Genomic DNA, 15,426 nt, shown 5'->3' with positions numbered 1-15,426 from the left:
TCACCATCTCCTGGAGTTTACTCAAACTCATGTCCATTGAGTCAGTGATGCCATCCAACCATCTCATCCTTTGTTGCCCCCTTCTCTTCTCACCCTCAATCTTTCCCAGCATCAGGATCTTTTCCAACGAGTCAGATCTTCTCATCAGGTTGCCAAAGTATTGGAGCTTCAGTACAAAGTAAATAAGCCAGCTTAACGTGTTCCCTTTATACTCATGAAAGTACTCAGTCCCCAAAGTTTTGATGTGAACACCTGTGCCATCAATTACATCCTCTTATTTTTAACCCAGTGCCTCCCAAACACCCACAGAGCCTGCAAAGGGCTGGATTTGGGGTTCTTAGGATCACTTAAGAAAGACATTTTAAAAGACACAGATGTGCATGATTTGAATCTGGAGATGGGGTTCGCAAGGTGGTACATGTATAATCACTACTGCTTTAGCTCATATCGTAAAGTTTTATTTCCTACAGTCCATAACAATAGCCTTTATGGCAAACTGAATTTTGAAATATATAGAGGATTTGAATATGTATAGGTAGGAAAGAGCCATTCTAAGCAGACATTATAACCAGTCATAGAAACAGTGGCAGAGGAGTGCTTCCTGCAGTGACTTTTGATGGCTGCTGGTCCAGTTCGATGACTGATTTGCTTGGAGTATGGGGTACAATGTACATTTAGGAAATATCTGGGATTGGACTGTAGAGGGCCTTGCATGTCAAGTACATCCAGGTTCATTGCCCAGGTAAAAGGGAGTCAGTGGAGGTTCTCAAAATGAATAAAGACATGATAGAATTACGGGTCAAGAACCATACATCTAACTGCTAACTGTAATAATAACTGATGTGTTGTGAATGAATGTGAGAGACAGAGGGCAAGGTCAACATATGAGAGAAAACAAAGATCAGAGGTGGCATTGGGGAGTATATCCTGGACACTAGAAGCTGAGGAGGAGGAGGAGACTTGGAGACAATTTCATTTGAGTCACAGATTTCAACTTTTAAGGCCAACTATCCAGTTTAAGTGGGAATCAGTGTTTTAATTTATAAAATCAAAAATCCACCCTTAAGATTTATTCAGTGAAGAATATCCTGAGGATATATATTGGATAAATGTGCTAACATTTCAAATGTAAATTTAATTTGCAGTATCTCATTTCTCTATAACTTTTTGAAGAGTTCTCAGTCCTTTATTAAATTGCATCAGAATAAATGAGTTAAGAACTTGGATTACTTTCTAGTTCAAGACCTATATGTAATTACCCTCTGTTGTCTTACATTATTGCTTTTTTACCTATGCTATTTCTTAACTTTAACGTTGTATTTCTCATTATCCTGTATCCACACTTAAGGAAATATAACCAGAACTAAATTCTGGAACAGGTTGTGAGAATTTGAGGACTTGAGGGACATCTTTAATGAGATTTTTCCAAAGGATAGAAATACAGCAAAGTATGACCAAGGCGTTCCTCTACTATACCTCAGTCAATAAACTCTCGGAGAAGGCGATGGCACCCACTCCAGTACTCTTGCCTGGAAAATCCCATGGACGGAGGAGCCTGCTGGGCTGCAGTCCATGGGGTCACTGAGGGTCAGACACAACTGAGCGACTTCACTTTCACTTTTCACTTTCATGCATTGGAGAAGAAAATGGCAACCCACTCCAGTGTTCTTGCCTGGAGAATCCCAGGGATGGGGCAGCCTGGTGGGCTGCCATCTATGCGGTCGCACAGAGTCGGACACGACTGAAGTGACTTAGGAGCAGCAATAAACTCTAAGTCTTAATTCACAAGATGTCTCTATTTTCTGACTGATTTTTTTCCCACTTTATGAAGAATTCAACCTTCACATTTTGCCATAGCTTTGATTATGTGAGCAGTAATGATTTTGATGCTATCCCCTAAGGTTTTTTTTTTGTTGTTGTTGTTGTTCCAGGCCCATTTGCTTTTCCCCTTGGGGGCAAGGAAGCAGGTAGGGTAAACTAGTATTTCCCTTTATCTTTCTTCCTTCAGATACAGCTTGTGGCCAGGAGGGCCAGTAGGGAAGGTGAATGTGTGGGGATAACCAACCTTCATTGGTTCCATTTTGTGAATGAATAAAAGTTACCAGTTCAAAAGTTTATAAACCTAGCTTCTTTCACAATCACCCAAAAGTGGAAACAATCCAGAAGTACTTTAACAGGTGAGTGGATTAACAAAGTATGGTACCTCCAAACAGTGGAATACTATTCTTTAACAAAAGGAACAAACCATTGATTCATGTGACAACATAGATATAAAATAAATGGATAAAGTTTAATGCATTTTACTACTAAGAATGCTGGGAGGTGATGGAATTCCAGTTGCACTATTTCAAATCCTGAAAAATTTATGCAGTTAAAGTGTTGCACTCAGTTTCTCAGCAATTTGGAAAACTCAGTAGTGGCCACAGGACTGGATAAGGTCAGTTTTCATTCTAATCCTAAAGAAGGGCAACGTCAAAGAATGTTCCAATTACCAATTGCACTCATTTCACGTGCTGGTAAGGTTATGCTCAAAATCCTTCAAGTTAGGCATTAGCAGTATATGAACTGAGAACTTCCAAAAATACAAGGTGAGTTTAGAAAAGGCAGAGGAACCAGGGGCAAATTGCCAACATTCATTGGATCATAGAGAAAGAAAGGTAATTCCAGAAAAACACCTACTTCTGCTTCATTGATTATGTTAAAGTTTTTGACTGTGTGGATCGCAATTGTGGAAAATTCTTAAAGAGATGGCACTACCAGACCACCTTACCTGTCTCCTCAGAAACCTATATGTGGGTCAAGAAGCAACAGTTAGAACCAGACTTGGAACAACAGACTGGTTCCAAAATGGGAAAGGAATACTTCAAGGCTGTATATTTTCACCTTGTTTATTTAACTTATATGCAGAGAATATCATGCAAAATGTCAGACTGGATGAATCACAAGCTGCTGGAATCAAGATAGCTTGGAGAAATATCAGCAATCTCAGATTTGCAGATGATACCACTCTAATGGCAGAAAGTGAAGAGGAACTAAAGAACCTCTTGATGAAGGTGAAAGAGGAGAATGAAAAAGCTGGCCTAAAACCAACATTCAAAAAACTAAGATCATAGCATCCAGTCCCTACTTCATGGCAAACAGACAGTAAAAAAAAAGAAACAGTGACAGAATTTTTTTTTGGGCTCAAAAATCACTGTGGATGGTGACTCCAGTCATGAAATCAAAAGATGCTAGCTCCTTGGAAAAATCTATGACAAACATAGACAACATATCAAAAAGCAGAGACATCACTTTACTTATAAAGGTCCATCTAGTCAAAGCTATGGTTTTCCCCTGTAGTCATGTATGGATGTGAGAGTTGGGCCTTGAAGAAGGTTGAAGAATTGATGTTTTTAAACTGTGGTGCTGGAGAAGACTCTTGAGAGTCCCTTGGACAGCAAGGAGATCATACCAGTCAATCCTAAAGGAAATCAACCCTGAATATTCATTGAAAGGACTGATGCTGAAGCTGAAGCTCCAGTATTTTGGCCACCTGATGTGAAGAGCTGACCCTTTGGAAAAGATCCTGATGCTGGGAAAGACTGAGGGCAAGAGAAAAGGGGTAACAGAGGATGAGACGGTTGGATGGCACCACTGACTCAATGGACATGAGTTTGAGCAAACTTTGGGGGATAGTGAAGGGCAAGGAAGCCTGTGCTTCAGTCGATGTGGTTGCAAATAGTCAGACATGACTTAGTGACTGAACAACAAATACAGTTTGTTCTAATTATGCCTCCTTACTACCTACTGTGAATCCTGCAGGTAACCATGAAAACCAGGCTGAGAAACAATGGACATAATGTTGAAAAATACCATAGACAATGGACAGCAAGGCTGGACATCTAGACTAAGACTTTTAGAAGGGTGCTTGTAGATAATAGAGAGTGTTGCACATATTTGACCAGAAAAATATACCTGTCAAGCCATAGCTTATACAAAAAATTGTTTTTTTCAGCTATTCCTAGGATAAACTAAAGAAGCTAAAAGTAGTATGATGAATTAATAAATTATTATAAGTGTTTGAATTAAAGAATATGAGCAGACAGTAGGAGGGCAAAAGAAGAAATTTATTTTTACAAGAAGGATTTATAAGGAAATAGATTAACATGGGAGTACTCAAAGTCTGCAATAACTGAAAGGCATCTGAAGAATGATCCTATATTTTAGAGATTGAGAAAATAGGAAAAAGAAGCCTGCAGGGGCAGTTACTTTCAGAAATGACAATGATTTTTACTCCAAAAACATTGCAGTCTTTACTGCCAACAGAAAGAGAGAACCCAGTAGGAGCTAGACAGAAAGTACATACCTGGGGCACACAATCTTTGGTGTGGTGGAGGTGACCCATGTTCCATTTTCCTTCTCTTTCACTGAGGGATAAGGTTCATCTGGTCTTTCCCCCTGGAAAGTCACAAAGACGTTTGTGACAAGATTGGGAGGGATGGGTAAGGCCTGGACACAGTGGCAGAGAGCAGGTCTTCCTCCCTGCATACTCCTCTGACTTCATCAGAGCAGCACCTGCCTAGTCTTCCCATCCCTCTCAGAGAATCACAAGGTCTTTAGAACCAGGTGAGTTGCAACACTTTGTCCTCAAGTGGTTTTCTCTGCTCTGAGTACCCCAGCTGCCAGAAAAGGAAACAGGCAACACCACAGATGCAGGAATCAGTAACACTCAAAATTCTGAAAACTAATGTGTCGCTTTGTTGTCTATCCAGTCTTTATGACCATTGTCTTAGAATCAAGGATTCAAGACAAGATGTGGACAACGACTAGAGTCACTCTGACTCGCACCCCCAGTACTCAGGGACAGCACAAAGCTGTGAGGTATGCTCACAAGAACTTTGAAATGAAGTTGTTTCAAGCTCATTGAAAACACCTTTCTACCTGTGGGAGTGCCCAGGATCCCGAGTGTCCAGGATACTATGAACCCAAGATCCCTTCCTATGCATGGTATTGTACAATCTCCTGTTTGCTTTTTTTTAACTATTGGTTTTAAGTAAAGTATGTCTTTTTGCCCTATTGTTTTTACTGAAAGACAATTTTTTTGGTCAAGTTTGTCAGTCTCCAAAACGCCTTCCACATCATATTGCTATGAAAAATTCCCTGAGATTTTTTATACTACTTGCAAGGTGTTAAGCTTTATAAAAACTTTTTAAATTGGAAATACATTTTTATTTAGACAAATTTCACTTAGATTTGCAGAAGAGTTTCCAGGAGCACAAAGAGTTTCTTTATATCTATCCTTCATTCAGATTCCCCCAGTGTTATCTTACATAACCATTGGACATTTATCAATACTAAGAAATTAACATTGATACATTACTATCAACTAAAGTTTATTTGAATGTAACCCATTTTTCCACTGATTTCTCAAGACCACACACTGCATTTCGTCATCACATTTCTAAATATTTTTTAATCAGACAGTTTATCAATCTGTCTTATATCTCTTGATGCTTTTGAAGAATACTTGTCAGGTATCTTGTAAAATGTCCTTCATTTTGGGTTTGTCTATTGTTGTCCCTTGATTAGATGGAGTTTGAAAAAATTAGAGGGAGAATTTACTTTTATAAAAATACAGTAAGTGTGATTTGCCTGTTTCATCACATTTTTCAGAAGGTGTATGATGTCAAAATGATTTGTTACTCATAACCTTAATTTGGTCACTAGGTTAACTGGTGTCTGCCCATATTTTCTGCTATAAAATTATTATTTTTTCCTTTCTGTTCTCTATTTATTAAAAGACAGTCACAGTCCAGCCCACACTTAACAGAGGGGAATTAACCTTCACCTCCTGGAGAGAGAAATAACAAAGAACTTGCAGACATATGCCACAATCACCATAGTAATTAATAAATATTTGGCATTCATCCATGGATATTGCCTGCAACAATGTAACTGTGATGTTCTAGTGGTAATTTTTGGTTTTCCTCATTCTGCCCACATTTATTAATTGGAATTCTTCTGTAAGGAAGCTTTTTCCCTTTCCCCCTCTTTATTTACCTAGTTATTGAAGACAGAATTGAACTCTAAATAGATTAAAGAGCAAAAGTAAGAAAAAAAAATACAAAGCTAACCTAAGGATACGGAAAACCATATAAATACACCAAAAACATTAAAGACAATTAACATTTTCAATCAACAGTTGATACCCATAGAGTGTTTTAAAACACTTTAACAGACAGGAAACAACATATATGAAGCATACTGTAAGTTTTTGAGATATATGTAAAAGACAATAAATCAAAGTCTAAAATAGGCAGGAGAAGAAGGGGACGACCGAGGATGAGATGGCTGGATGGCATCACTGACTCGATGGACGTGAGTCTGAGTGAACTCTGGTAGTTGGTGATGGACAGGGAGGCCTGGTGTGCTGCGATTCATGGGGTCACAAAGAGTCGGACATGGCTGAGTGACTGAACTGAACTGAACTGAACTGAAAATACCCCAAAATTCTTACAAATGAACTACCAAGATGATGACAACAACAACACAAAAGCAACAAAGTTAAGGAGTTCCTATTTTTAAAAATCAACAAAGGATATGAATGGGCAATAACAAGAAAACTACTTTAAAATTCCATTTGATAAACTAAGATATGTAAATTAAAGCAATGAGATACAAGGATTCTTGTCAGTTAACCTTGAGGATGTGAGTTACAATATGGATGTGGATCCTCTGTTCTAGCTCAGCTTGGAGAAGACTGTTGACACACAAGTTGGAATGACTCTGATACCCAACCTTGAAAAACGCTTCAGAATGACAGAATTTCCTTTATAGGAATGAAAAGGACGTATCAGGGTTTTGCACTTAGACCAACAACTTAACATTGTTAGCCTAGAAAATTCCGAGAAGACAACTGTGATTCTTGCTTGTGGGTTTTTTATTTCAGTCATCAATATGCACCTCAGGTTGTTTGAACTGGTCAAGAACTACATGAACACAATAGGAAAATATACAGTTAGACAAGGCACAATTTATCCTGTCAGCAAGGTATATAAGAAGCATCAAACTCTTCTTTGCCCATTGTCGAGTTATCATTGCATATCTTGCCACCAATAATTCAAAGTAGGTGGAAGTGGGTGCATGGGAAAACCTTCAGAAGGAGTGGCTAGAGACTGCTAAGGTGCTCAGACACCATCAAGAGAAATTGGAGGCTAGTAGCTGTGATCACCAGAAGGACTCACCTATGCCAGAAAGATCTGAATGTAGGAGGAAGTTGGCTGAACAAAGTCAAGATTTTAGTCAAAAGAAATCAGTGGGGTCAGAAGCAAAAGGTGTGCCAAAGGTAATATTGCTGTGTGGGGCAGATTTATTGGGGTCCTTTGGTGATCCCAACCTGTGGAAGAATGAGGATTTCACCCAAATTGTAAGAAAGTATGAGCTCATAGGTATTACTCAGGCTGGAACTGTTGTTCAGAAATTCATCTGTGAACCAGATGTTCTGTGAAAACATCAGAACAACATTCTTCTGGTGAATGAATGGATCACCAATGACATCTTATTCACAAAGACCCAGCAAGCCCTCAGAAGGAGTCAGAGCATTCACTATTTGGTACTAGATCTTGTCCAAGAGTATACTGAGAAGCATAATTTTTATGACTCCAAGAGTGAAGAGAGGCATTTTGGGATGATACTGGCTCCTTTGCAGAAAAAATAGTGCAGATTCTAAGTCATAAAAAATTCTTCAGCATGATATTTTGGGCTTCCTTTGGGGAATTCAAGACAATCAAAGTGTTAGTAACTGGGGGAAAGAATTGTGATCCTGTCACTTAAACTAAAACTTAAAAGTTTGATAAAAATCAGTAGTAAATTAAAATCAGTTTTGTCGCTCTATCAGAAGTTGCTAAGGTGAATGTTTTCAATATGGTCTCTCTTTTTCAGGATGTACAAATCCTTTTATCTCTATTTTTGTCTTTCCAGCTGTGTTGGGGTATAACTGACATACAGCACTGCCTAAATTTGCATATTGTCACCCTGCTTACTTAACTTATATGCAGAGTACATCATGAGAAACGCTAGGCTGGAAGAAGCACAGGCTGGAATCAAGATTGCAGGGAGAAATATCAATAACCTCAGATATGCAGATGACACCACCCTTATGGTAGAAAGTGAACAGGAACTAAAAAGCCTCTTGAGGAAAGTGAAAGAGGAGAGTGAAAAAAGTTGGCTTAAAGCTCAACATTCAGAAAATGAAGATCGTGGCATCTCGTCCCATCACTTCATGGGAAATAGATGGGGAAACAGTCGAAACAGTGCCAGACTTTATTTTGGGGGGGCTCCATAATCACTGCAGATGGTGATTGCAGCCATGAAATTAAAAGACACTTACTCCTTGGAAGGAAAGTTATGACCAACCTAGATAACATATTAAAAAGCAGAGACATTACTTTGCCAGCAAAGGTCTGTTTAAAGGCTATGTTTTTTCCAGTGGTCATGTATGGGTGTGAAAGCTGTACTGTCAAGAAAGCTGAGCGCCAAAGAATTGATGCTTTTGAACTGTGGTGTTGGAGAAGACTCTTGAGAGTCCCTTGGACTGCAAGGAGATCCAACCAGTCCATCCTAAAGGAGATCAGTCCTGGTTGTTCGTTGAAAGGAATGATGCTAAAGCTGAAACTCCAATACTTTGGCCACCTCATTCGAAGAGTTGACTCATTGGAAAAGACTGATGCTGGGAGGGATTGGGGGCAGGAGGAGAAGGGGACGACAGAGAATGAGATGGCTGGATGGCATCACCAACTCAATGGACATGAGTTTGGGTAAACCTCCAGGAACAGGGCGGCCTGGCATGCTGCAATTCATGGGGTCACAAAGAGTCAGACATGACTGAGCAACTGAACTGACTGACTGACTGAAGCTTACAGTATAATTATTTAATTTAAATATATCATGAAATGATTACTGCAGTAAGTTTAGCAAGCATCATTTTCTCATATAGATACAAAGTAAAAAGAAAAAAAATATGTTTCCTTGTGATATGAACTCTAGGAATTACTCTCTTAATAACTGTCATATATAATACACAGCAGTGTTAATTATATTGATCCTGTTGTACATTACAACCCTTGTACTTTTTATCTTATAACTGGAAGTTTTTACCCTTTGATTCCCTTCATCCAGTTCCCCCATCTCTGGTAACCTCAAATCTGATCTCTTTTTTTAGTTTGTCTGTCTGGTTTTTGAAGTGTAATTGACCCACAACACTGTACACAATACAATGATTCAGTGCTTTTATACATTACAAAGTGATTACCATTGCTTTAGCTTTAAAACAAGGGATCAGCAGCACTACAACCAGAAGAACATTTAATCAAACTACAGAAAGAATTCAAAATGAACATCCTGGCTTTACCACATAAGAGAAGCAGAGTGACAAGCACAGGTGCATTTAAGATCCTAACTTCAGTGATGAAGAGAACTAACATGCTATGCATATATTTTTCTGTGCAGTCTTCCCCCAGGATGGCCAACGAAGTAATTCTTAAAAAAGCAATCTTGTAAAATGCACCACTGATCAGTCATCTCCAGCTCTGCAAAATACAGGCTGTGAGCGCTTCTGGCAAAAACTTTATACCCATAATTTGTTCTCCAGCACACATTTGAAATCCAGCGAAACTTTGCCAAGACACACTTGCCAGCAGCACCACCTTTAGAGGAAGGAAGAGGGGTCTAAGTCCTTTAGAAAGTTGCACAGGGGTTTTTGTCCCCCTCTGCCCCCGCCGCCCCAGAGGTAGAAAGCCTCTCCCTTACATGTCTTACATACATTCTCTTCACACTAATCTGTTGTGGCTCATGTTCTAGTACTGGTCATCCACCATCTGTCTTTAGGAACAACTTCAAAGATGATATCATCCTTCCTAGAACAGAAGGAACCACAGAGAATGACAGATCTCACTCAAGGATTTTATGAAATATGAATGCTTTTAGCCTTTCAGTTCAGTTCAGTCGCTCAGTCGTGTCCGACTCTTTGCGACCCCATGAATCGCAGCATGCCAGGCCTCCCTGTCCATCACCAACTCCCGAAGTTCACTCGAACTCACGTCCATCGAGTCCGTGATGCCATCCAGCCATCTCATCCTCGGTCATCCCCTTTTCCTCCTGCCCCCAATCCCTCCCAGCATCAGAGTCTTTTCCAATGAGTCAACTCTTCGCATGAGGTGGCCAAAGTACTGGAGTTTCAGCTTTAGCATCATTCCTTCCAAAGAACACCCAGGACTGGTCTCCTTTAGAATGGACTGGTTGGAACTCCTTGCCTTTACTGAGAGCTTAATCATCAAAAAGATGGATGGATGTGAGAAATGCCACACTGGCTCACCCTGGAAGATCCTTCAGCTCAGAATTGGAGGCACTGATGAATGGCTTGTAGAAGAACACCCAGTGATCTCAATCCAAACCTCTGGAGTTTCTGAAGAGCACTACTATTTCTATTCCAGCTCACTCTGAATCTGCCATTTGTTCATTGAAACAGAAAAATGGTCTCTTTTCTTATGCTTTTTTACTTCTTGTCCTTTTGTATAGACTCTAATCAAAGTAGAATTCCCAAATAATAATTAAAGTCATTGTTGTTGTTTAGTTGCTAGGTTGTGTCCGACTCATGACCCTATGGACTGTGGCCCTCAGGCTCCTCTCTCCATGCGATTCTCCAGGCAAGAATACTGAAATAGGTAGCCATCCCCTTCTCCAGGGGATCTTCCCAACTCAGGGATCAAATCTGGTCTTCTACATTGGCAGGCAGATTCTTCACCACCGAGTCACCAGGGAAGCCCCAGTTTAGCTTTATACTAAAAACATAAGCTTGTTATATAATTTTCTATTGACTAAAATTTTGTGGAGTGTTCACCAACTTATAAAGCAAGAGGACCAAATTAGCTTTTTATATACTAGTTTATGTTCATGAACGTTATTCTGTGATAGAAACAGGACTAAAGTTAAATTTGCAATGAAAATGAAATAATTTACTTTTTGCAATTTATATTTCATACCTACACCTGATGAAGGGTTTATAATTCTGCAGAGAAAAAAAATACTTAAAATTGTGCAATCATATAGTCAGATCTGAATCTATAGTTTCAAAAGAGAAAAAAATAAAGCAAATGCAAGAATAGCAACAATTAACATCCATCAAAATGACAAATAAGGCCAATAAAGAGGAACTGTGGTTCTTGAGGCACACTGGATGCTGAGAAACTGATGATGTAGTTGACCAGATTTTGGAAATAACTACAACAGGAGGTCGGAAAAACAGAGATTGTTTTCATCTCATCAGTCCTAGATGAAGAGGTCAAGCCATAAGCTTTTGGAGTGGGAGCACTGACTCCAAGACCTTAGACTACCAGAGAACTAACCCTCAGTTCACTTCAGTTCAGTTCAGTCGCTCAGTCGTGTCCAACTCCATGTGACCCCATGAATCACAGCATGCCAGGCCTCCCTATCCATCACCATCTCCTGGAGTTCACTCAGACTCACGTCCATCAAGTCCGTGATGCCATCCAGCCATCTCATCCTTGGTCGTCCTCTTCTCCTCCTGCCCCTAATCCCAGCATCAGAGTCTTTTCCAATGAGTCAACTCTTCTCATGAGGTGGCCAAAGTATTGGAGTTTCAGCTTTAGCATCATTCCTTCCAAAGAAATCCCAGGGCTGATCTCCTTCAGAATAGACTGGTTGTATCTCCTTGCAGTCCAAGGGACTCTCAAGAGTCTTCTCCAACACCACAGTTCAAAAGCATCAATTCTTCGGCACTCAGCCTTCTTCACAGTCCAACTCTCACAACCCTAGAGAGTATCAAATAGTGAGAACTCACACACAAAAAAGCCACTCGAATACAAGACCCAGCATCATGCAACCACCAGTAGCACCCTGTGCAGGGCACCTCATCTAAACAACCAACAAAACAAAAATGTAAAAAAGTCATCAGAAGACAGGATTACCACCTCACTCAGCCTTGCTGATCAGAGGGGAAAAAAGGAAAAAAAAAAAAAAACAACAACAACTCAGCACAAATCTCACCCTATATGAAGCTTACACAAACTATTGGACTAATCTTAGGAGGGCCGAAATCAAAGGGAAGAAAGAATTCAACCTTGAAGGCTGGGAAAAGGAGACCTCAAACACAATAAGTTAAAAAAAATAATGAAGAGGCAGAGAAATACTACACAAATGAAGGAATGAACTAGAAACACAGAAGTCCAAATATATGAAGAGGAAATAAGCAAATTACCTGAAAAAAAATTCAGAATAATGATGTAAAGATGATAAAAAAAAACAAACTTGAAACCCGAATGGAGAAAATGCAAGAATCAATTAACAAAGACCTAGAAGAATTAAAGAATAGACATACAGAGACAAACAACACAATTACTGAACTTAAAAATACTCTAGAAGGAGTAAATAGAAGAATATCTGAAACAGAAGAACAAATCAGTGAGCTGGAAGATAAAATGGTGGAAATAACTTCTGAAGAGCAGATAAAGCAAAAAGAATGAAAAGAACTGAGGATAGTCTCAGAGACCTCTGGGAAAATATCAAACACAGCAACATTTGAATTATAGGAGTACCAGAAGAAGAAGAGAAAAAAAGGTATGAGAAAATTTTTGAAGTGATTATAGGTGAAAATTTCCCCAACATGGAAAAGCAAATAGTCAATCAAGTCCAAGAGGTGCAGAGTCCCATACAGGATAAACCCAAGGAGAAACACACCAAGACACATACTAATCAAACTAACAAAGACTAAACACAAAGAAAAAATATTAAAAGCAGCAAGAGAAAAGCAACAAGTAACATTTAAGGGAAACCCCATACGTTTAACAGTTGATCTTTCAGCAGAAACTGCAGACCAGAAGAGAATGGCAGGATATATTTAGAGTCTGAAAGGGAAAAATCTACAAGCGAGATTTCTGTACCCAGCAAGGATCTCATTCAAAATTGATGGAGAAATAAAAAAGCTTTTCAGACAAGCAAAAGGTAAGAGAATTCAGTACCACCAAACCAGCTTTACAACAAACTTTAAAGGGACTCATAGAGTAAAGAAATACAAGAGAAGAAAAAAATCTACAAAATCAACCCCAAACAATTAAGAAAATGGCAATAGGAACATGTATATCAATAATTACTTTAAATGTAAATGAATTAATTGCTCTGACCAAAAGACACAGACTGGCTGAATAGATACAAAAACAAGACCCATATATATGCTGTCTACAAGAGACCCACTTCAGACCTCAAGACACATATAGATTGAAAGTGAGAGGATGGAAAAATATATTTCATTCAAATTGGAAGCAAAAGAAAGCTAGAGTAGCAATCTTCATATCAAACAACATAGAGCTTAAAATAAAGAAGATTATAAGAGATAAAGAAGGACAGTACATAATGATCAAGGGATCTGTCCAAGAGGAAAGCATACAATTGTAAATATCTATGCACCCACATAGAAGCACCTCAATACATAAGACAAACAATAACAGACATAAAAGGAGAAACTAACAGTAACACAATAAACTCAGGAGACTTTAACACCCAGTCACACCAATGGACAGATCATCAAAACAGAATATTAATAAGGAAACACAAGTCTTAAATGATACATTAGGTGAGATGGATCTCATTGATATCTTCAGGACATTCCATCCAAATGCAGAAGAATGCACCTTCTTTTCAAATGCACATGGAACATTCTCCAGGATAGACCACATCTTGGGTCACAAATCAAACACCAGTAAATTTAATAAAATTGAAATCCTATTAAGCATCTTTCCCGACCACAACACTATGAGACTAGATCTCAAGTACAAGAAAAAAAACTGTAAAAAAAAAAACACACACACACACAAGCACATGGAGATTAAACAATACGTTTCCGAATAATCAACAGGTTACTGAAGAAATCAAAATGGAAATTAAAAAACATTCTAGAAACAAATTATGATGAAAACATGGCAACTCAAAACCTATGGGATGCAGCAAAAGCAGTTCTAAGAGGGAAGTTTTTAGCAATACAATTGTACCTCAAGAAACAAGAAAACCATTGAATAGACAACCTAACTTTACAGCTAAAACAGCTGGGAAAAGACGAACAAAAAAAAATTAGTAGAAGGAAATAAATCATAAAGATTTGAGCAAAAATTAATGAAAAACAAATGAAAGAAACAATAGTAAAGATTAATAAAACTAAAAGCTGGTTCTTTGAGAAGATAAGCAAAACTGAAAAAACTTTGGCCAGACTTATCAAGAAAAAAAGAGAGAAGAATCAAATCAACAAAATTAGAAATGAAAAAAAGAGCAGTTACAACAGATAATGCAGAAATACAAAGGACTAGAAGAGGCTATTATGAACAATATATGGCAATAAAATGGATAACCTGGAAGAAATGGACAGACGCTTAGAAAAGTTCAATCTTCCAAGACTGAACCAGGAAGAAATAAAAATTATGAACAACCCAATTACAAGCACTGAAACAGAAGTTGTGATCAAAAATCTCCCCAAAAACTAAAGCCCAGGACCAGATGGCTTCACAGGAGAATTCTATCAAACATTTAGAGAAGAGCTAATGCCTATCCTTCTAAAACACTTTCAAAAAATTGCAGAGGAAGGAACACTTTCAAATCCATTCTATGAGGCCACCATCACCCTAATACCAAAACCAGACAAAAACAACACAGAAAAAAGAAAACTACAGGCCAATATCACTGATGAACATAGATGCAAAAGTCCTCAACAAAATTTTAGCAAACAGAATTCAGCAACAAATCAAAAAGCTCATACACCATGATCAAGTTGGATTTATTCCAGGGATGGAAGGATTCTTTTAACATATGCAAATCAATCAATGTGATACACCATATTAACAAATTGAAAGATAAAAACCATATGATCATCTCAATAGATGCAGAAAAAACCTTTGACAAAATTCAGTACCGATTTACGATTAAAACTTTTCAAAAAATGGACATAGAAGAAACCTACCTCAACATAGTAAAGTCCATAAATGATAAGCCTACAGCAAACATTATTCTCAATGGTGAAAAACTGGAAACATTCCCCCTAAGATCAGAAACTAGACAAGGGTGCCCACTTTCCCCACTATTATTCAACATAGTTCTGGAAGTCCTAGCCTCAGCAATCAGAGAAGAAAAAGAAATAAAAGGAATCCAGATATGAAAAGAAGAAGTAAAGCTCTCACTGTTTGCAGATGACATGATACTGTACATAGAAAACCCTAAAGATAGTATCAGAAAATTACTAGAGCTAATCAGTGAATTTAGCAAAGTTACAGGATACAAAATCCATACACAGAAATCACTTGCATTTCTATATACTAACAATGATGAATCAGAAAGAGAAATTAAGGAATCAATCCCATTCACCATTGCAACAAAAAGAATAAACTATCT

General features: G+C 38.3%; 1 pseudogene; it reads left to right on the top strand.

Annotated features, from left to right (window-relative positions):
* The window catches only part of LOC120875561, a 43,066-nt pseudogene extending 30,874 nt beyond the window's left edge, over positions 1-12,192 (top strand).
* The last annotated feature ends 3,234 nt before the right edge of the window (positions 12,193-15,426 follow it).

This window comes from Oryx dammah, unplaced genomic scaffold, assembly GCF_014754425.2.
Source record: "Oryx dammah isolate SB20612 unplaced genomic scaffold, SCBI_Odam_1.1 HiC_scaffold_1, whole genome shotgun sequence".
Classification (NCBI taxonomy): Eukaryota; Metazoa; Chordata; class Mammalia; order Artiodactyla; family Bovidae; genus Oryx; species Oryx dammah.
Note: the sequence above shows the minus strand (reverse complement) of the source record. Positions and strands in the feature narration are given on the sequence as shown.